This window comes from Podarcis melisellensis, assembly GCF_964234715.1.
Source record: "Podarcis melisellensis genome assembly, chromosome: 5".
Lineage (NCBI taxonomy): Eukaryota > Metazoa > Chordata > Lepidosauria > Squamata > Lacertidae > Podarcis > Podarcis melisellensis.
Window position 1 is genome coordinate 57,874,740 of NC_138537.1, and position 24,064 is coordinate 57,898,803.

General features: G+C 41.7%; 1 protein-coding gene across 3 annotated transcripts in view; it reads right to left on the reverse strand.

The window, feature by feature from the left end:
* Nucleotides 1-24,064, reverse strand: part of LOC309370759 (uncharacterized protein) — a 246,121-nt gene that overhangs the window by 21,332 nt on the left and 200,725 nt on the right. Inside the window, exons 1-3 of one of the 3 annotated variants that reach the window (XR_014168643.1) lie at nt 10,608-11,264; nt 8,374-8,464; nt 1,767-3,125 (exon numbers count right to left, since the gene is read on the reverse strand). The exons of 1 other annotated variant lie outside the window; for it this stretch is intronic. The gene's annotated coding sequence lies outside the window, so the exon portion shown is untranslated. Of the gene's footprint in view, nt 1-1,766; nt 3,126-8,373; nt 8,465-10,501; nt 11,265-24,064 lie in introns of those variants that run through there. One more of the 3 variants, XR_014168644.1, reaches the window with a different exon arrangement.

Here is a 24,064-nt window from a genome sequence, read left to right on the forward strand (position 1 = left end):
TGGGTTTCTGGTATAAAGGGTAGTTATCTTTATAAATAAAGATCTCTCTGTATGTTAGTCCTAACAGCACAGAAATTGGTATGTTTTCTGTGAATCTTTTCCCCCAATTTGCATTCAGCAAAAGTGCAGTTGCAGCCAAAAATCCTGCAAGGGGGAAGACTGACAAGGAAATTTCTTCATTGGCTCGGTATGATAAATTTGGATGGCTCGTAAAGTCTAAGCTAGCAGTTGCAGCTGTTTCTTTTCTCAAAAAGCTAATCTTGCAAATACTATTGTACACATGCTTAATTTGGAACACTCAATCTCACAATTAACTTGTGTTTTTTTTTAATATTCAAATGACTTCACAACATCTCTGTTTACAGTATATATGCCTTCTATAAAGGAAATGCCCCAAATTCATCCCAGTAAAATTTCAAGCTGCTTTCTGCCTATATTTTGAACATTTCTTTATCTGTCCTAGTTTTTGAAAAATTCAGTATATTGCCTATTAAATCTGTTTTTCCTTTAAAAAGCTATGATTCTTAAGAATGCACAGTAAAGTGTATGATGCCAACATTTGCCTAAATAGGAACACAATTAGAAATGCATTTATACTGAAACCTATAATTTTTTATAATGTGATGCTTTGTTTTCATTTTTAAATGAGAGGGGAGAGAGTGAGTCTATTCAAATTACAGTTGAAAGCAGAGGAAACTAAACTTGGTATATATTAAGCCATGGTGCTGTCAGGGCAGGTTTTAGGACAGAAGTCAATGTAGCCACACAAAATAAGTACCCCCCCCCCCAAAGGCAGCATGCCTGGCTTTATCACATTTTGAAATTAACTAATACACATTACAATCTAAAGAGTGAAGGGAGGGGTGTATGATCATGAAGTCCAGAGTCTTCACTGTGCCACTGATATTAAAGTTGGACATCCCATTCCTATTGCCTTTTTATGATTTGGGTCACAATAGCATTTATTCCACCTTCTGATTGGTTAGCTATGCTCCTAGGCTGTGCAAAAATAAGGAACTGTGGCTCCTGGTTTTAATGTTTGGATGAAGTGTAAGATCACAATGGTGTCATATAGAAAATACCCCGTGGGGTGAAGCTGCTAGGATTATGGCCACTGCTACTTCAGCTTGAGGGTCAGGAACAGAAAATGGAGACCAGAGGACCCTTATAACAAATGCCCCGGCATGGTCAAAGAAAGCGGCAAAATAGTCATTTATTTCAGCATCTTGTTCAGAATGGTGGTAAAACTGGGGCAGCAACTCAGCTGTCTTAACAAAACTGCATAATTAAGAAATGAAATTTTATTTCACTGGGTTTGATAATATTTGAAAGGTTTATAGAAGAGGGTTTTTTTTTTCTTTCTTTAGTGGCTGTCATCTGGGACAACTAGACTTGCTGATTTTGCTTTCTGGATGTTCTCTCATTCCTGGTGTGTGTGTGTTTGAGAGAGAGTGAGTTAGTTTACAGGTTATTAACCCTAAATGTTGCTGACACATTTAAAAGGTTGAGTCTTAGGGAAAAGTGTAAGATTGACATATATGAATACTGATTAAGCAAGTTCAAATGATTAAGGAAAACAGGGCATTCCACAGTAATGTCCTTAACTAAAACTATTTGGGGGGAGTAAGTAGTAACTAATTGCATCTGTTGGCTGAAGGTGGAGCAGGTTTAGCATTCCCATTATGTTACAAAATTAACAGTTATGAATTGCTCATTTTGGAGTCATTTCTTTGAAAAATTACTCATAGGCTTGTATTGGTATTTTATTCTTTTTCACTACGGAAGAATTGTTGCACAGAACATCAAAACATTGCAAATGATACAAGAGCTATATTTAGCTTGTTATCAATGAAATTCCAGCAGGGATCTGCATCTTTTACAACGCCCCATGCATCTGTGGGAAGAATTTTAGACATCTGTAATTGCTCTGCCTTTCCAGTATGGCTTTGGGGTATCAAGTGCTACTTTATTTGAATATCATAAGTAGCGAGTTGCTCTAAGCAAAGAAACAAAAACAAAAAACCAGCACACACACACACACACACACACACACACAAACATGTCAGTTGCCCAGGTGACATTTTGTAGCAAACAAGGAAATCACAACTCCAGGAAGTGTTGTATTTTATGCCAACAACAATATGACAGTTTTCTCTGTAAAGAAAACATGACACTTTTCCAAATATCAGAGGATGCCTCCGCCGCTCCAGGGATTCCTGTACTGTCACTGAAATGGAAGGTCACAGGCTGGCTTCATGATTTCTATAGTTTCAAAATGTTGTGGTAGAGCGTCTCCACGCTAAATGCTGTAGGCTAAGGGAAATCTCTTCCTTCATCTCTGAAAGGAGTGACAGGAAGAAAAAGGTCCCGCTTTGACAGCAGTAACCTCTAGGTCTGGAGGTGCTGGCCCTAGCAACTCTGAAGTGAAATTACCTATGTTAATATGTTGTTGTCTCTGTCTGGTATATAAATACACACATACGTGTGTGCGTGAGAGAGAGAGGAGGAGGAGGAGGAGGAGAGGGGGAGAGAATGTGCCTTGTGCTCTTAAAGAACATACTTTGAAAGCTATGGGAAGGAAATGTATTCGAAAACTCTGTTCTATAAGCAATGCTTCCAGAAAGCATTGGGCTTGGTTTATTCTCAGCTAGCCTAACCAGGTGGAAACAAGGCCGGCTTGAATAACTGTATCCCCTCTTGGAAAGATAACCCTAGTGTTTAGAGGGCTGTGACAAAAGTCATGGACACGGACAGTTGCTCCATACATTTCTAGTCAATTCATGAGAGAAGGGGGAAGCCAGGTTCTCTGTATATATACTGACACTTCCTAAATGTTGCGGCTGGATTTGTGTTTTTCCCCGGGAAGGGGTGGAAACAAGTGAGCATAAGCAATCACTGTTGATGACACTACAGAAACACACAGCAAAATCAGAGGGACACTTCCTGTCGTCAGGCTGGAATGTGTCCTGAGGTTTCGACTTCAGTGCTGCCAGTCCCATCCAAAGCAAGGCAACAGTCTCTGAAATCCATTTCTCAGAAGACGTGAATTTTCTGTTTCCAACCCTCAAGAGTCAAACTGCTGTTTGGCACACCAAGGCATAATTGAATGGATAACCTGCTGGTTGCTTAAAGCCAGGAGAGGGGAAAAAACAACATGCTTTCAGAATATGGAAAGAATTGAAACCCATTTGTTCCTAGCGTTCCTCCTCTCTCCAAAGCACTCAGATCAAAACACACCTTACTCTATAGATTATATACTTCCTGCTGCCCATTTTATAAGCAATAAGAATTTAATAACTGAGGGCAACTCTATAGTAATATTTATATGGGTCAAGTGGCTTAAAGAGTATGCAATAAATGTAACATTATGAACCACATTGCCCCTTTTTAAATAATGCAGCTTGAACCACGGTATTATGTTTCATATTCTGGGGGAAAAAGGTGTCTCAGCATACGCTTTTGGAATACAACAGACATGAAAAGTTATACTGATCCCATAATAAAATCACTGCCTGTTTAATATGGTGTGTTATGTAGAGCTCCAGATCTTAATAGCAGACCACAGCAAGAATGTCCCAGATGATATCAACAAAACCTTCACTTTCTCATTAGCAATCAGCAAATTCTCCTGGTGTCTGCTAGTTTCAAATAAGGGCAAGTGCCTCTATGCCTTGTGTGAAGCCCAATAGGATCATAGAAATAATGTAGTCTAATCAGCAGTGAACACACGAGAGCCGGCATTCATAACAGAATGAAGGGAGTTTGGTGACTCCTATTCAGCAGCTCTTAACAGTTTCCAACATTCTGAAAAGGAAACCTGCCATGTTGGTAGGAAGTGGAGAATGGAAGATTTCTGCCCTTTACAGCTTGCCCTAAATGTCTTATCATCTATTGTGATAGAAGAAAGCACACCATTATAAGTGACTGGGTGAAGTAGTGGCAAGAGCATATCTCCAAATATTTAAGAATAATACGCATTGTGTGTCATTGGTGTTCTGAAATGCAAATAAGTCCTTGTATTAGTAGTAGTAGTGGTGGTGGTAGTAGTAATTAGAAAAGGTGTTTCTTTCAGAGGGCAGTGAACTTTTGGGATAGTAAAGCTATAACACAGAAAAGTTATTGATGTGAAATATAAACACACACACACACACACACACACTAATTCTTCTGGCTGGGATCCTCAAATCACTTTTTGTAGAATGCATGATGGCAGATCGAACATTTGCAGCACTGCGGCCTACAGGTATATAATTCTGTTAATTACATTTCCTCCAGGGTAGCAAACATGATCCTCCCTCCACCACTCCCAGTTTTACCTTCACATGCTTGTGAAACAGTTTAGCCTGAGAGTTTTTAGGTCAGATTTGTCCTGTGAGCATCATGGAAGTCAGGAGGTGCTGAAGCAGAACCAAGAAACTTTGATTTGATGTGATTCTATGTGCAGCTGCACTTATATGTAGAAGCTGGTGAACTACCAGAGCTTGGAACATCTTCCAGGGAGTGGCGTATCCTCATGATCCAGACTGAGATCCTGGACATTAGACCTTCCTGAACAGGAAAGGTGCTGAAAGGCTCCCTCTTTTCAGATGAGACTTTGCCTGAACAGCAAGGTCTTCCTGGCTTGGAGGTTTTTGTGTATTTCTCGTGTAGCTCCTGGTTATAAGAATGTAAGAAGAGACATGGTGGATCATTCCGAAGGCCCATCTAATCTAGCATCTTGTCCTCATGGTGGTCAACCAGATGCCTATGGGAAGCCCATAAGAAGGACCTGAGTGCAAGAGCCTTCTCCCCATTTGTGGTTGCAATTATGCAGAGGCAATACAAACATGGGCATAGCCAGGATTTTTTTTGGAGGGGGGCGCAGAACCTCCGTTAGCTATGTATTTTTATTGATTTAGTGGGGGCAGCTGCCCCTCCCTGCCTCCCCTTGTCTACGTCCATGAATACAAACATCTTCCTCTGTTCCAACTCCTGGTCTTGTTCTCCAGGCCTTGCACCCTGATGTTGACTACTTGGCTAAACTCTCAGGTGCCGACACCTACCTACAGCTCAACCTTAACAATGGCTGAAAGAAGGTTTGAATTTGACCGTATACCTCTTAAGGTGCTATCAGACTCCACTTTGTTTTGCAAGTCACTGTTGGGTAAAGGCCTTACCACTACTGGCCTGCCATTTTATTATGTGGTAAGTGCAAGTCTTGCCATGTTTCTTTCAAATCTGCAGTAAGTACTGCTGGCATGTACCTTGCTATTGATTTTGGGCATACCCTTATAGCATTTCTGGTCCTATGAATAAGGTTATTACAACCTCTGGATATCCTTTGGGTAACCTATGGGATCCTTATCAAACTCAAAGAATACAACACTGACTTGCTGTTTCTTAATAGTACACTGAAGGCAAATTTCAGTGCTACTTGTGCTTTAGGCAGAATAACTATAGTTTGGATATTGCGATAAAATCCCTAGAGGTTAGCCTGAATCCCCCCAGGCTCTAGACTGGGCAGTTGTGACTATAAACGATTACGTACTTCAGAACAATTGATTTGTGCTTATAGAACATCCCTGTCCCTTTACTACAGGCTTCCTCAACCTTGGCCCTCCCTCCAGATGTTTTGAGATTACAATTCGCATCACCACTGGTCCTGCTAGCTAGGGATCATGGGAGTTGTAGGCGAAAAACATCCGGAGGGCCGAGGTTGAGGAAGCATGCTTTACTACATAAGGGCATGTCTAGACTGGGGACTCAGCTACATTATTAAAGAAAAAGCATTTTATATGCGTTATAACACTGTGACAACAGATGGCACTGTGGAGTCCCATCTTTTGCCAACGTAATTTTGCACTATGAAGGTTAGAATGCATTTTCCTGAAACACTTTTTTGATGTGTCTAGGTCCAGCCTGGGTTTTGCAATGGTTGGTTGCACTGAATCAGTATGTCTGACCCCTACAAGGCCCTTGGGACATATCGGCCCTTGTTATGGTTAGGGATAGTCTGAAAATACTAAAAGTTACTGCATAGCACTATATCCAGGTGCTAGCTGTAATTTCTTTGGCTCAAGTACCTCTACTTAGCACTTTTGATTTAGTCTTGGAGGTGACTGAGAGAAGTTGCTATGCAAACACTGCCAAACACTGTCAAAATGTGAGGCAATCCTCTTCCAGGATATGTGGGCAGTTGCTCTGGGAAGCTGAGATGGCCCTCGCTCAATATTTTGCATGCTCCTTTACATGATCAGGAAATGGACCGGTCAGTGCAAAATGCTTACCCCTTGGGCTTGGTGCACTACTGACTGCCATGTTGACTGGCTGGTCTAATGAGGTACCTGGCTATTTGACATGGGATTTTTAACTGTGCCGCAAGATTTCTTCAGGACTATTCCAGCACAATAATAATAATAATCTAACTGGAAATCCTTCCTTCCATCTGTTTTGATTTCCCAAGCCTTGCAGCATCCCTTGAGCTACTTAGGTAGAGCAGAACTGAAATTATGATTTGAGCAGGGAATTCTTGGTGTCATGCAGGCCTCATAATGCTAATGTGGATATGGGGTGTGCGCACAAAAGAGAGTTAGCTTGTGAGTTTGAGGTGATTAACCTTTCCTGGGTTCAAGACAGTTTACATACAATACAACAAAACAGGAAACAGGAAAGTAAAAGAACAACAGGCAATTGTAGCGCAAGCTCTGCAGGGCTGGCCCAAGACATTTTGTGGCCTGGAGCAAATTATAGTGCCCTCTTCCCATTCCACGTACAGAAGCTGATTGGACTGACAGCTGCATCATACTTCAACACAGATGATGGGGTAGCAAGCTTCATTACACTTGAGGCACCATGTCGGTTTTGAGGGCCCAAGAGAGGTCATGCTGCAACAGAGGGGAATGGCTGAAGGTCTGAGGAAGAATAACCAGCTGCTATGCTGGCCCTGTGCATCTGCTGCCTCAGGTAGTTGTCTCACTGTATAATGGTAGAGCCAGTCCTATGTTGATGACTTTACTTGTGTGTAATGGTAATAAACAGAGCATGATTGGTAGAGTAGGGGCTTATACGGAGAGGTGGTCTCTAAGGCATGTTTGTTCCAGGCCATGAAGATATCAAACGAGCATTTTGAACTGGGCCTGGAAAGGCACAAGCAGCCAGTCTGGTTGCTGAAGAAAATGTTGGGTATGTCCTCACTTGTCTGCACTGTAGTCATCAGGGGGAATGCTGCAACATTATGGGTGGCAGCCAACTAACTTTTACTCAGAGCAAACCCACCCAAATTAATGAATATGGCTAAATTATGTCCATTAATTTCAATATGTCTACTCTGGGGTAAAATGCCACCCTATCCAGTCAACGCCAAAGGCAGTGCCATGAAAAGTATTGTTGAAGATAAGGATCGTGCAGACACCTCTATTCTGAAAAGGGTTGGGACCTTTGGAACAGGTGCAGTTGATGAAATGCACAGCCAGTACAGTGGTACCTCAGGTTACATACGCTTCAGGTTACATACGCTTCAGGTTACAGACTCCGCTAACCCAGAAATAGTACCTCGGGTTAAAAACTTTGCTTCAGGATGAGAACAGAAATCGTGCTCCGGCGGTGTGGCAGCAGCAGGAGGCCACATTAGCTAAAGTGGTGCTTCAGGTTAAGAACAGTTTCATGTTAAGAACGGACCCCTGGAACCAATTAAGTACGTAACCAGAGGTACCACTGTAATTGCTGCTACCTATCCTTACAGAATTAACAAAAGGTCCAGGAGAATTTCAAGTCCTCAAAACTGCATTGATGGGCTTTGGTGCAATGTGTGTCATTGATGCAAAACAGGCAGGGAAAAACACCCATCATGAGCACCGGGATTGCCAGTTAGGCTATTACCCTTAAGCAACAATGGCTGGGAAGTAAGTGCCACTGAACTCAGTTGTTCACATTTCTAAGTAAACATGCTTAGGATGAAAGTAGTTTACACTTGACTTTGGGGAGCTCTTGTGAAGTCTGCAGTTTGCGTGGGACATCCTTGTGTGGAAGAGCGAAAGGCAGACTGTATTATTGCTGCTACAGGGATTTCTTGGACCATCCTGAGAAAACAGTCGCAAGCTGCGTGGAGGGTAGCAAGAAATACAAGTTTATGGCCTCTGTGGGGATTTCCTTCATACATGCTAGCAACTCCCGGGAAGCCTCTGGATATGAATATTGTTCTGAAAGGGAGTCAGAGGCTGACTGGTTATTATGACAAAGCTGAATGGACTGAATTGATTAGAAATATTTTCTTACATTTATATCCTGCCTTTCTTCTGTCATGGATCCCAAGGCGTTCCCCAGTCAGGCACCCACCCAGGCACTGACCCAACGCAGACCTGCCAGGTGGTGGCCTCACAAACCTTCGGACCATACCTTGTTCCCTGCTCAGGTTTTCAAGAGCCAATGACAGTCACAAATTATGTAATATTTTTAATCCCTCTCAGCCCCCATGCATTTCAGGCACCTGTATAAATAAGGGGAAATGAGCGATAAAGAGAGAGATTAGACTGAGTTGTTTGACAATGGCAGAGAGCCACAGCATTTTTAGCAGCTGGGACGTATCACTGAAACCGGAGCTATGCCGTTTGGAGACAGGATGAGCTGTGGAAACATAGGAAAGGACAGATATATCACTAGGCTCTATTTTGAAGTATCTCCAGTCTTCAGAGGGAGTCAATTACAAGGAGGGTCAGTTCCCAGAAGTAATGTAGTCCTTCTGTAATGGGTGTCTGTTATTCTGTACTAAATAAAGACAGATGAAAGAAATAATCAAACAAGAGAGAGAAGGGAAATCTCCAATCAGGGCTCACAGACATTCCTTTCATATGTAGGTACCACCAGCATCTTCAGAATTGTGTTTATAATTTTGCAAAAGGTTTAAATAGGGACCTGTTGGCTATTCACATTTGCATATTTCTGAGCTACTTAGCTGTTTAAGGACAAAGATAACAAAATAGTACATATTATCCAAGCTTTCAAGACATCAAAGATGTATTCTTCAAGCCCAGAATATTGCTTAAAATGACACTTCTAAGCACAGAGCCTAAGAAGTGTAGTTAAGGATTGTAGCTTTCATTGTATCCAACACATAAAGAAGGGAGCCTTTGAGGTGTTAGAACCTTGTTTGACTGTCTTTTCTTTTCTTTTTTATTCCTTTGCAAGCTTAAAAAGGTATCATTAATAACACACTGATGTCTCTCTGTTTGTTCTACCTCACAAGACACTTTCCAAACTAATTTTGAGAAAAGCTATTGAAACCCTTAGTATTTACTTGATTTTACACAATGATTTCCCCCCACAAGACACCTGCTAAGCAAGAAGGGTAGAAAGCTATTTACATAAACATGTTTAAACTTAATAAAAGAGATGGTGTTTAAAGAGCAAGGGAAATCAAAGTGTTCGCACACTCAGAGGCAGCAATACATGAACAAGTAGCCAGGCTTCAGTGGAACTCTTAAAGACAGCAAAAAGAATAATTTAAACTGTGATCCTATATCCTGTGTAAGCCCCATAGATTGCAATCCTAACCACATTTTACTAGGAAGTGTCATTGAATCTTCTGGGATTTGCTTCTGAGGGGAATCTGTTTAGGATTACACTGTAAATGAACCTTATAAATGTAAAGCCACATCTGGATAAAACCATTTCTATCTTATTATCATTCCTTTCAGACCTATGCCAAAAATCCAAGTGAAAACACAGCAGTGTGGCTGCAGAACAAAGGCAAGGTTAGGGCCTGCCTTTTAAATGTGGGGTAACAAGCAAAGCAGTCTGCAGGCTCCTATGTATTAATGAGGTGGCTGAAATTATTTAGCTTACGAACATGAAAAAATATTTTGCTAATAAAGCTTTGGTTCACTGGCAGTAAGAGAAATGCTCCAAGGGTGAGCTTGGAATAACGTTTTCTAAGCATGTAAGAAGAATTTTGTGGGATCAGGCCCAGATCCATTTATTCAGTCACCCTGTTTTCCAACAGTAGTGAGCTAGGCACCTCCAGGAACTGCACAAGCAAGATGCAAATGTGACTGCTTTCTCCAGACCTGGTTTATTCCCAAGAAGTATCCTGTTGTTTAACAGGCAGGTTTCAGTGTCATGTAGTGGTTACAGCAGGGATGGCTAACCCTGTTTAGAGTCTTAATCCAGCCCTCAAAGCAAATGTTTTGCCCTCCCAACTCCACTGATTTTGGTGGCGACAGTAGCAAAGAGAGAGAGAGTGAGAAATTAAACAGACCAGAGTAAGGAACTCCTAGCCTCTAAGCCAAATTTGACCCAGCCGAGGTCTCAATTTGGCCCACAAGCAACACCTAGCTGCCGCATGTGGCGACGGAGGAAGAATTGGAAGTTTTAAGTGATAAACATCTGCTCCCCACTCCAGGCCAAAGAGGTTCCCCACCCTTGAAGCAGATACAGTGCTGGGGTAAAACCTGATGAGGATTCAAATTGCCCCCTTTCTGGTTGTCAGATTATTTCACAAGTAGAGAGAGGGTGATAATATACACACCTCTCCTCAACTGAACTTCATGGAGTTGTGTTTATGTTTGCCTCTGTGTGAGAGACAGTCCCCAGAGCAGGGCTGGTGTGGCCATTGGACAGAGTAAGCCAACTACCTCAGGTGGCAGTTGATGAGGGATGGAAGCAGTATATCCTCCTTGGCTGTTCTCTGTTGGAGGGCAGAAGTTGGTACACCAGGTGGCCTGTGCTGCATACCCTGAACTAGCTAGCAGCCCTTGTGTTTGCTGAAAGATGCTGTTATCCTGTTGCCAGTGTTGACGATTGCATCAGCCCTCAGTCCGGTCACCTTCTGATCATGGACAGGGGGAGAACCATCTTGTCTTTTGCCTCTGGCAGCAAAATGTCATAGGCCAGTTCAGCCCCAGAGGGTTGGTCAAGGGTGAAAGTGACCCTTGGGTGAAAAAAGAAGAAGAAAGGTTAGCCATCTCTTGGGCTTGGACTGGAGAGACCCATGCTCAACTCCTTGCTTAGCCCTGAAGCTCATTTGATGACCTTGGGCCAATCTCCTTCTTCTGTGCCTAGTCTACCTTGCAGGGTTATTGTGATGATAAACACTGAAGGGTAAAGAACCACACATGCTGTTCTGGGTTCCTTGGAAGAAAGGTGGGATATAAATGAAATAAATTAATTTAGTAACCATGGCATACAGCTGTTGAGCACACCCTCTGGGTTTATGAAATTTTACAATCCCCATTCGGTTGTCCAAACCAGGATCCATCAACACACCTTGTGGCAGAGCATTCCATAAGTTGAATTGGATAAGGTAGTTTTCTAGTTCTGTGTTTTTCCTCCCAGAAAAAAATTGCCTAGAATGTTTATTTGTTTGTTTAAACCCAGTGGGCATTAAGCACATTTTGAGCTTTAATATTTTGGAATCCAGGGCCAAAATTAAGCCACAGGCGCCATGCATTTTCTGGACCCCAGGCCTCCCCTCCCCCCCCCCCCGTACATATTCTTAGACGAGAGGCATATATTCCCTTGAAGCAAATGAAGTTTTTAAAAGAATACTAAGTAGGAGGGCTATCGTGGGGGGATTTGTCACAAGCACTTACACAAGGTAAAATTAGAGCATATGATGCATTGTGATCTGCATGCCACAGTAACTTTGGATGGCAATGCTACAGTAAATGCCTTTGAAGCCTATAAACCATAAAATTTTAATCATTAGCAACCTCCTGGGGAATCTAGCGATAATACCTATAGGACAACTTACAGCTTTTCTGTCAAAAGTAGGAGAGGCCATGTAATAGCATGGTACGAGCCCTGTTGATCTCTCATTTCTAGCATCCGAGCGGTCAAAGCTGAACTTCTCTTTATTAAGCTCACAATTAGGCAGCCATATGTTGTGAATGAAAGAACGGTTATCGGACTGGGGCTGGGTTTTCTTCCTCTCTTCCTCTCTCTCTTTTTAAACCATTAGGCTCATTGTCTCTGTATTTGTTTCCTGGTTGGCTCTGCCTTTGAAGAAATGCTTTCTCTTCCCCCCCCCTGCCCGCCCCCGAAATAATTGATGGTTAGAGAATTAGTGTAATAAGGCTCAGAGAAAGAGAATTAAAGGACCGGTTGGTGGAAACGAATTGGGTGTGTGCATTTAATATCATCAGCAGCAACAACTACAACAACCAATAGTTATGTGGATTCTTTTGAATAAATGTTGGCCTTTAAGTGCCAGCTGTCATTCTAAGCCCAGCCTGCCTTCTTACTGCTAACCTTTCAGTCACCTCAGCTTGTCTTCCTAACTTGTCCTATTATGCAGTAGCAAGCTGAGTCATTGTTTCAAGCAGGAGGTGACATGTTAATAGCTTAATAATAGTATAATCTCACAAATAATAATATGCTGTCACACTGTCTGAAGCACAATGTTTACAGGAGAAGTGGTAATGTATGATGACAGTAATTTGAATAAAAATGAATTTACTGCTCTTGTCTCATTTGCAGTAAATTTTCGCATCTTTCATGCACAACTGGTGCTCCATGACCTCTTTCATTATTGTGTTCGCCGTGGCTGCGGCTCGCTTTAAACTGAAAGGCAGGCAAATGAAACAGAAGCTTAACAAACGGATTTCCAGCAGTGAAAGAGAGAGAGAGAGGACTCACAGTGGTTTTTGGAAAGAGCGGGGTGCGTTGGGGGAGAATTTCCCTACATTTGTTTACTAAGATGATACGGTGTGAGGCAGGCTGTTTAATTAGTGCGCTCTGGAGGTGCCATTTGTAAAGCAGGCATGTGCTGATATGATTATGTATTGACAATTTGCAAAATTATTGCCATTAAAATGTGTCAGAGGGAAGAAAATTATTCACCACGTGAAGAGGCTCATTTGGTGCGAAATTAAAGTTTGCACTACTTAAAAAATATTTTTTAAATGCTAGTGATATTATTTGATATGGGGGCACCTAATCTCAGGCTTCCTGTTTGACGGGGAGAAGTGTCAAAAATGTACTCACTTTATTAGATTCAGTGAATTATAAATGCTCTCTGGTATGATAAAGGGTTATTTGAACTCCCAAATGCTTCCCAAATGGATAATACTGGTTTGATTTACACGAAATAAAAACAATTTAACCAGATACCGATCCATCCCAGTTTAAATTTTTTAATTGTTGGCTACTTCAAAGAAGCCACCACAGTGTAATGATGGAAATATTAATTATTAAATATTTAAATTGTTCTATCTAATACTTTAGTATAGAATTCCTGCGAGAGCTAACTTTTTTTTCTTAAAAATTAAAAAGTATTATTAAATGATGTTGAAGATTGTATAAAAACAGGGAAGTTAAAAAGTCAGAGACTGACATGTCTGGACTAAATTTAGTTTGATGGAATGAGGACAACTAATTGAAATGTCCTTGGTGTTGTTTTTTTAAAAAAGGGAAAAGGATGAATTTTCAGAAAAGTGCTACACTTCATATCAGTGCAAAGTGAATGACATGCAGAGAATGAGAAATGATATTTCTGATTGACCCAATTCATTGCTTAAAATAATTAAAACCACAAGCAACTTGCACATCTCATTTTTTGCTCTTATTTCCAGTGAATGCATAGCGCTAAACACTGTGCCAAAAAGACCAAGTTTTGGATGATTCAATTAAGTGATGTTAATTGAGGCCTAGCTAGGCTGCTTGATGAATATTTCAGGAAGGGGTATATATGTGTTTTCACTTCTAGATTATGATTTTGATTTGCAATGTCAGGGAGGGATTTAATTTTGCAGCACAGCTTTGGTTGCGGTGATGGAATGGAGATAGGGTACGGCAGCATTCAAAATAGCTATTTTTGTTTGCAAAACATACTGAATACTCTCTGCTCATCAACATGGTATCAGAGAGAGCCTGAAATTCATTGCTTTGGTCCTAGGAGATCAATCTGGCCATTTCCCCCCTCATCCAGACTGCAAAGCTGGGCCTAATTGTTTGCCACTGTCACAAATACAGCTTATTTAAACTTCAGAAATCACTAAGGTGACCTACAATTGCGGCATCAGCCACAAAGCAGGCAAAAAGAAAGGAAGGAAATCTGAAGTGTGTTATCTCTCAACAGAGTTGCCAACCACCTCAGGGACAGAAAACCTGCCCAGTACTCCTATGTGGGAAATGGCACAGTTCAATTTAAGCTTAATTTGAAACAGCTCAGCTTGAGGTTCGATGAAGAAGCCTCTCATGGATTTACTCAATGTTCCTCTTCCACTTCTGATTGGGAAAATGTTGCCCGCGATCCAAAGGGTTTTCGTAGGGTTGCCACCTTGCTCTAGCAAGGCTGTTGTACTTTTAACAGCTGGATGAAATGAAAAAGAAAATCAGAACCAAAATTCAGCAGAAGCTGAAAGGGTAGAGAAAAGAGAGGTGGTAGTGAACCTGAACTGATGCCAGCAATTCGTTTATAAAAATATGCCCAGTGTGGGGAATCTTTGGCCTCCCATACATTTCTGAACTACAGTTGCCGTTATTCCTGGCCATACAGATGAGAATTGTATTCCGGCAACATCTGGAGAGCCAGAAGTTCCCCAGTCGTGTTCAAATGTGTGAAAGCCTTCTTCAGGGAAAACCTTTCTTTTACGAATCTTGCACACAATTGTGTTTTTGGTGCATTCCTAGACGGGGATTTTTAACACTATATGAGAAGCAGAAATCCACATGGTGAAGTGATTTCCCATGAATCTCTCTCTTTGGCCAGAAAAGCTATACCAGTAGAACGTCAGCCTGCCAGACAATGCTTAAAAGTCACAGATACTATGCCAGAGGGGATAAGCATCAGTCTTTTGGCAGGTGTCACAAACTTAAGCAGGGGCAGTAAATGAGAAGGAAGTGCACCCCTTGAATTACTCCTGTGCATTTAATCTGAGGATACGTTTACACTTTTCAGGTGTCAATTTTGGGAGAATGTACACATGTAGTGTGGTGGCAAGCTGCACTCCCAATACACTTATTTCTTAGATTAATTATTAGAACATGTCAGGGAAGCCCCTGCCCCCCAATGCATACAGAGGGCTTTCAAGGCTGGAGACTCCTACTGGGGTTAGGGCTAGGGTTGGGGAGATCCAGATTCAAATCCCCACTAAGCCACGAAGCTCACTGGGTGATCGTCACCATTTCTGAGCCTAACTTACCTCACAGGATTGTTGTGGGAGATGAGAAAACCATGACATAACTTGGCCTCCCTGAGGGAAAGAAATACAATTCCTAAAGAAATGAATGAGTTTTGCTGCATAGCATGCATCTCTGGTTCATTTTAATGTGTCCTGTGCAATGGAACTTGTGTGTTGAGAAGTTACAGGAATGCAATCTTGCACATTAGAAAACGAACTTCCTCCTTTAGAGGCTTGATTGGAAGCCAGAAAATTCAATAAGGCTGCATCTAGATGGCTTCTTTTGTCTTCCTCATCCTTGACCAAACTTTTCAAAGTACAGTATGCAACCCAGATCAATATATATTGCTCATGAAAGTGCCCACTTGTAGGGACTTCCTCTACAAAGCTGTCTGCCTCTGAGCACTAATGCCAGTCTTTTCCAGAAAATACGGGAAGCATAGAACAACTCAACCCCCCCCCCCATGAACTACAATCTTTTCTCCCTTTATTTGTGGTCGTTAAATTATTTAATCTCACTTTCAAAGGTCCAACTCTTGTGAATCCTTTAAAAAGAACCAGAATGAAAAATATTTGTGGCATCATAAAGCTTCATAATAGCAGAGTTTGTGTAATAATTAAAAAAGGAGGGACATTCACGTTTTGGCATGTAGAGATGCATTCATATATCTGAAAGATCTTTTACCTAAATCACTGAGCTATCCAGACCTCTGTCTTGCATTTAAGGCAAAACGATGATTTTCTTGCTGACTGCTGCCTTTTAACTATTTAAATACAGATGTGCCTGATAAAAAACAAGTACCATTAGGCTTTCTAGCCACACTGAAGTAAAAATAAAGCAACCATATCGGCTGACAAATAGTTGCTCATTAGTATTTTATCAGGCCGTAAATACACTGAAGAGGTTTTGATCCATAGTGGACATGTGAAAACCTGTTTTCTACTTTCTTGGAGGGGGGTGGTGGATTCTGATGTGCAGAAAGGTGGTGGCTGATGTGGCAAAGTCACTGTGGAGCAATATTTTATAGAGTGGTGGCATTCTATTTGCTACAACTGATGTGTCAAAGGTGTGTGGTGAGTTTACAGTCCGCCGTGTCCTCTTAAATTTATGCTAGTGGTTATCCCCACATCCTTTGGCAATGAATCCCCCAAGTTAATTATGTATTACCTTGACAAAGTACTTCCTTTTATTTCTAACAAACCTGCTGCTGCCAATCAAGTCTGCTGGATGGCCCCATGTTCTAATGGTCTAACAAAACAATATCTACCTATTTCACCTTTTGCAAGCCTCTTTACATTTTCTAAATTAGAAGCCCAAATCTATAACCACAGGGTAAAAAGGTAAAGGACCCCCTGACGGTTGAGTCCAGTTGAATTCGACTATAGGTGCTCATCTTGATTTAGGCTGAGGGAGCTGGCGTTTGTCCACAGACAGCTTTCCGGGTCATGTGGCCAGCATGACTAAACCGCTTCTGATGCACAGAACATGGTGACGAGTGCCAGAGCACACGGAAACACCATTTAGAAGCCCAAATCTATAACCACAACACCTATATCACAAATATTTAGTAAACAGTATTTCATAAATAGCTGATCTGTCCAGTCAATAAATACAGTATTATATATCAATAACCACAACACTTATTTAAACAACCATAAGAAAATAATGAAGAACTTAAAAACTATTGCCCCAAATGCAGCAAAATGAGCAAAGGTTTTTACTTACCTTTCTGGTATGAACCATATTTTGATAGTTCTTACCATTTTAATTTCTGTCCTGTACTTCATTAGTTTCACTGGATGCCAGGAAATTTCTTAGCCTAATTCTGGTCCGGTGGACACTGGCAGATGCGTGGTGGTGGGGAGGACAGGGGGGCGGTCTGCCCTGGGTAACATCTGGGGGTGACATTGTGGCCATCCCTGCCCCCGGCACCCCCGGATGCTTGCAGCACACGCCCTGGGACACGTGCCGCTTGCTGCACACATCATGAAGCATACCACACCCCCTGGGGTGTGCACCACGCCCCCTGGGACACGTGCCAGCAACGCCCCCAGATGTACGCCACTCCCGGTGCTGCAGCAGGTAGCTTCACCACTGCTGGTGGCATATTGGCAACAACGCTGTTTTCCATCTCGATGCAGCCTTTACCCCCCTCTATTGCCATTATACGACTCAGAACAAGAGGACCTGAAGGACCACCAACTCCCAAATGAGCCTGTCTTCTGGATCTTTGGATTTTGTGGTTCTCATCTGGTAGGTGCGTTGAGCTTTTATAAGGAAATCAGAACATACATATTTAAAACCAATAAATTATCCACAGTTTCCATCAGCTTTATGTCTCAGGCTTCATGCTGTCCTCAGCTTCAAGAAGACCAAGGGTTTAAATCAGAGGCGTGGAAGTGTTTTCAGCCTGAGGAATGTGTTGTTTCTAAGGCAACTGTGGCGTTTGCTCATTCTTTGGGGATACATTTGTATTGGGGGAGAAAAAGGGTTAATAGGTTGACCAATAAGAAAGCCCGGAGGCGGAGCCTACCTGATTTTGAGGCTCAGCCCAGAGGTTTTGACAGTTTGGTTGGTTCTTTTGTGGGGGGAGATAGAGGAGTCAGAGTGAGTTAGAGACAGGGGCAAGACTGAGAGGGAATAGAGTGACAGCCTTTCGAATATATTTTAAAACTTGTTTGTGTTTGAAATAAACTTTAATCTTCATTGTTAACTCTACCTTACTGAGACTCAATACTTCACTGGGGAACCCTGGGTTTTTTCCACAAAATTGGTGGCAGCGGAAAAATAAAGTACAGTGGTACCTCGGGTTACATACGCTTCAGGTTACATACGCTTCAGGTTACAGACTCCACTATAGTGGTGTACAGGTCAATAATCCGTGAAACGACTGGGGGTTCTGTATGAACACCAAAGCAACCTTCCAGGAAATACATGCCCATTGTGAGTATAGCCAGAATCAAAGGGGGTCAGGGCCAAAGCAAAGAGAGCAAGTGATGTGACACTTACCTTTTGTAGAATAGGCTGCAAGGTTACTCAAAGATTTCTAAATACCCACACCGCTCTCAAAGCCCTGCTCAGGTTAGAGCAAGAGACATTGTCACATTCACAGTGACACTTCAGGAGAGTGTGGAGCAGGGATGGCGATGGAAGGGGAGAAACAGAAGGGACAGGTTAAAGAGCTGTGGAAGGCCACACTGGAACCCCAGATCTGTTCTATCCCGATTTAGAACATCACCATCACAGAATGAGCCATTCCATACTCGATGTTCCTAAATTTACTTTTCCCCAGAAGTTACTTTCAAGAATGCTCAGCAATCTTCTTAATTTTAAGCAGGCTTCCTTTACAGTGCATTGCAACTTACTCCTCTGATGCAGGTTGTTCCTGCCCTAAATGTCTTAAACACCCAAAACATTATTTATGCCATCACTGTTGTTTTTGGGGAAGCCAACTATTTTGTTTCATGTGGTTCATACAAAAGAGGTGGAAGTGAAGTCATCTCAGTTTTTGTTTTTTTTCTGCTGGAAATCCAGAGTTGATAGAGTTGACAGAAGCAAAATGCAAGGTATAAATACAGCACGTACAGTATAAACAGCATTCCCATTTATCCAAATGTTTCCTGTAGTTTGAAAGGAAATACTTTTTCTTATTTAGGTCACTTGCCATGGTAGCTTAAAATGGGAGCTGGATCAGGCCCTTAGGGTATTTTAGTGCTCAATTACAAGTTAGTGCTTACTCCTAATCACCTTGTTCTCCAAAGGAAATAGATACTGAACAGGAACCATCTGGTAATACATTCTGTACCTCTTAATTACAATGTTTTGAGTGGCACCTAAATAAATTTCATTTACAAGCACATGACTGCTTGTCAAAAGCTTGCTTGATAATTTTATTATTGTAGTATACTTCTCTGCTTAATGACTCAGGCCCACTAAAGTTTGGAATATTTGGTTTTAGAGAGGGGGGGAGTGATTTTAAAAACACACAAGCTGCTCATTTACATGCCATAGTTTATTTTTAAATATATTTTGAAGCTGAACATCATGCAGATCTGATGGGCTCCTAAAATATGTAACTGTAAAAAGTGACCAACCCCCCCTAAAAAAAATTATGGAAAGGACCTTATATACCTGCCCTGACTAAAATGCCATATATCTAAAACTGTGTGTGTGTGTGTGTGTGTGTGTGTGTGTAGACACACACCACACATACCTGAATCGGATGAAAGGCCTGTCTAACTCAGTACTTTCTCTGCCATGACTGACAGCAGCTCTGCAGTCTCAGACAGATGTCTTTCCTAGCTCTGCTACCTGAGAGATGCTCTAATTGGAGATGTCATGGACTTGAACCTGGCTGACCTTATATACGCAGCGCATGTGCTTGGCAACTGAGCTACAGCTATCAGAACCCCTACTATCAGAATGTAGAACTTTTGAATAGTGATATACCCACACAGTGAGGTCGGTTGTTTTTTTAAAAAGAAAACCCTAGATATTCCACAGACAAATCCAACATTCTGTCTCCTGGGCTGTAGAGGATCTCCATTTAGCAAATGGCTGTCCAGTCTTTTCTTTAAAATCTCCCCAGGGGGAAAGTAATTCGTAACTTTTTCTTTAATCGCATCAGTCCCTTGTTGACTGCGTTCAAGCAATATCTCATATTTGAAAGAGAGAGGATCTGAAAGTTTAATTCTAGATTCCTGAGAAGTGACTTACAGTGTGGTCCAAATTCAAGATTTGGGGGGATGAGCAATCTTAGGAAGGCAGATCTTGTACTGTACTGTGTAATAGTTTCATCTTGGCTTAGCTGGCGGAACTTAAGTTGGTGGAATTTACACCAGAGTCATACCTTGCAAGTTTCCTTGAAAAACTGGGACGTCCCATTCCCCCCCCCCCCGTGAGAGCATGGTGGCCATGCTGTAATATTGCACGATTTTGTGCTGCGATGTCAAACGGGTCACGTGACTCCCATAGGAGTATGGATGGGAGGTTGCGTGTTCCAATTCCAACATACATGTTGGAATGTATGCAATAACACAGAGATGGGAAAATGCACTGGAAAGTGTGGTATAACATTTGCTTGAAGTGACACAGTGTCAGCTAGTCTCTCCTCAAACCAATCAGAATGATGGTTCACTAAATAGCTACTTCTACCCCCAGCTGCCCTGTGGGAAGCATCCAGTGGCTATGTCATGACTACGTCATGACCAACCATGTCACTATATGCCGATGTTGCTAACTGCAGTTTTTTTAAAAAAATTAATTTAATCTTGATTCTGAGACACCTTGGAAGAATTTGTATCCTGAAAGGATATAAACAATTGTCTTGAACAAAGAAAGGTGGGCAGGTATCATCCAAATCCCTTCTGATTTCCCAACAGCCTTCTAAAACTATTTCTCCTTGGTTCTCTCAAGGAGGTCTTTCCAGAGCTGAGCAAATTCTCTTCATTAATTTTCGGGTTTTTCATTCAACAACCTTGCTTCGTATTTTCTACTTTGTGTTCTGAAATGTCATCGTCTTTTTGTTTGTGGTATGGTGGCCTATTGTTGTTTCCGGGCATGCAGAGTAATGTTCAGAAGTAAGCCTACTTTGTTATTTTATTAGTACTACACAGACATGTGTGTGTGTGTGCATTCACGCCCAGAGCCTTGATCCTATTGAGAAGTGTCTGTGTTTGTTACTGTATGAGGGATAGGCTCCCGTAGAGATGAAATCCAGTATTTCGACAATTTTCTCTTGCTTAACTGCAGGAACCAATCAATATTTTAAAGAGGCCCTGTGACTCAATGAATTAGTCTGCTGGCTTTTCACCTCTGGATCTAAGGCCTGCCATTAGTTACAAGGCGAGATGGGAGGTGAGTCACAGGGTTTGTTTCTGAATTCAGATGGGAACGTCTCCAATGTTTGGTGGTCGGGTTTTGTTGGGCTGCTTTTTGTTTTGTTTTGTTTTTTGTTCTTGGCTGCAGGATTTCAGTTCCCAGCTGATACGTTTCCTAGTCAAAAGTGAAAACTATTTTGGGAGCCTTGTCCTACTCTCTGGTGGAAATTAGTCTGCATTACAAAATCAACACATAATTTGGCACAATTCGGCAGGATTGGCAGCGCCTTCTAAAGAGAAGCCCAGAACTCAAATAGCTGGGGCATTGCAGGTTCAGGATGCTGAGCTGCTACTTTGGGAAGAGACATGTGGAGAAGCTCATACACATTGCCTCATTCGGGCCAAGGTTATGAGCCTTTATGCCGTAATTTCAAAGCAAACCAAATATAAAATAGGGAGAGCTTTCCAGTATCATAAACATGCATATAAATATAATATAAGATGCTTAGTTACATTCTGGTAAATATAAGGGGCTTTCTGGAATTTAATACAGCTCTGCACATATTTCTTTTTCCCTGATGGTCTTGCTGCTGGGGCAGGGAATGATGATTTTGCGGAAATAAGCTTATTGTGATAGAATATATGCCTTTCAATTGCTTGGCAGCCCTTTCAAGGACAGCCTAGAAGAACTCAGGACTTAAGTTACATATGCACATATGGAAATGAGATAGCCTATTTAACACCCTGCATAGCAGGTGGCCATGATCAGCATCACAGAAATGCATTTGTTTTACAAATCCTGAAAAGAATCCCCAGCCTTTGCATAAACTCACTTTGGTCTCAGGTTGCCGGTGTGGCTCTCAAAGCCCTCCAACTACACAAATCCCTGCTGGATTGTTTGTCCAAACACAGAATGTCAGGTAGGGCTTCTAACCATTATTATGCAGCAGATAATCATAGTCACTGTACATATAGACATCCATCTGCCCTTCCCACAATGCATTATTATTTTCTAATATGGTTCCAAGGGGGCCAATGACATGCATAAGATAAATATGTAGCCTAGAGTCTTTTATCCATTTGTATACTCTGCACACATCTTCCTCATACACTGCAATACTCCGTGTGTGGACATTATCTTTCAATATAGCGGCCAGCAGTCTCCATGTGTAATTTCAGTTGCAAATTATCTGCTGGTTACAAACAACAACAAAAAACCATACAATGTTGTCATGCTGTTTCTAACTTTTCGTGACCGACTCTGGGGTTGCGGCGCTCATCTCGCTTTATTGGCTGAGGGAGCCAGCGTACAGCTTCCGGGTCATGTGGCCAGCATGACTAAGCCGCTTCTGGCGAACCAGAGCAGCACACGGAAACACCGTTTACCTTCCCGCTGGAGTGGTACCTATTTATCTATTTGCACTTTGACGTGCTTTCGAACTGCTAGGTTGGCAGGAGCAGGGACCAAGCAACGGGAGCTCACCCCGTCGCAGGGATTCGAACCACCGACCTTCTGATCAGCAAGTCCTAGTCTCTGTGGTTTAACCCACGGCACCACCTGTGTCTGTAGATCAAGTTTAAACTCATTGAGTAACTGTTTCTCAGCTTAAACTACCTTACAGGGTAGTTGTGAGCATCAAATGGGTTGGGAGAACTATGTAAGGCACCTTGAACTCCTGGGAGGAAGGGCAAGTTATAAATGTAATCAGTTAAAATTAAAAAGTACCTGCACCAAGTGCTACTTAATTCAAAGGGAATTATTTCCTGGTAACTATGCTCAGGATTGCATCCTTGTGCTGACTATAGAGTTGAACACGCCATCAAATGTAAGAATATAGAGCATATTATGTTGGCTCTAAACACACCACAAAACAGGTGTGTGTGTGTGTCTCAATTCCTGACCATTTAATCAGCTGATGAGGTGGCACGAAACCCACAATGTATAAAGCACAATGTAATTGCTGCTGCTGATAGTTAAAGAGGGTACTTGCTTTACTTGCGAGATTAAAGGCAAACGCTCCCTTTTAAAACTGAAGTCATGCTGTGTTTTGCACCTTTTGACACATATTAAGTTAGGTCATTAAAAAAGGGGGCTAATTAAAAAAAAGAATGTAAAACAAAAGAGCCATTTGTCTATTCCAGAGTGTGGTTCTTCATGTGCTCTGACTGGAGGCAGTCTGCATTTAAACCTTGGGTACAGAAAGCAGGGGAGGCCACCGGGGCATGCTTGGAGCTTGTCATGGCTTTTGGCTAGACTGTGGTCCAGCTCATTATGCACCTCATAAAGAAGAGAAGTCACTGTCATCAAAATTAGCAGAGGCTAGAATTTACATTCATGGAAATGTTGGTTTCCCACCATCCTCTGGGGCTGGACAATAAAGGAAACCTTTTACCATCTGCAGTTAAAGTAAGGGAAGTTTAGGAAATGTTTAGCGTGCCATTAGGGCATTTTAGGAATTTAGCAGTGCTATGTAAGTGATTTTTTTTTTAAGCCAATCAGAATATTACACACAAACTGCTCAGGATGCCTGCAGAATCCTTGTGCATAAAGCAGTAGAAACAATAAGCAGCCATTTACCCAAAGCTATTATTTCTATTTCTCTCAAGGAGTGTTTATTTGTTTAAGAAAATTATAGTTTTGTGTGTGCAAAAATAAAAATCCATCATAGGCAGGACTGCCTCGGAATAATTTCTGATTTCTCATTTATAGCAAAACTCTCTCTTGGTTTCAAGATTGATTTTTTGTTAAGAGCATTGATATAGGTTTTATTAGAAATTCTAAACTGCAAAATATCAATAAAAGGTTCATAGAATATTATGGTAGGTTTATTGAAGGCCACCTAGACCACCCCACATAGCACAGATGACACAAAGCCCCCAAAGCAATCTTGCAAATTGTTTAGTCAGCCAATGAACACTTTCAGTGAAGAGCATTTCACAGCTTTGCTAGGCAACCCAGGCTATCTGAAATTTAGGCGATTTGTCCTTTTAATATTCAATCTGAATCCACTTTTGCCTTTGGACCATTCCTTCTGTCACGTCTCAGTGGTAAAGAAAAAGCAGTTGAACCATGTGTACGGAATGCAGAGATGAAATGTTAATAATCACATGCTTATTTACTTATCCTAATATTTTGTGTCAGTTTAAGG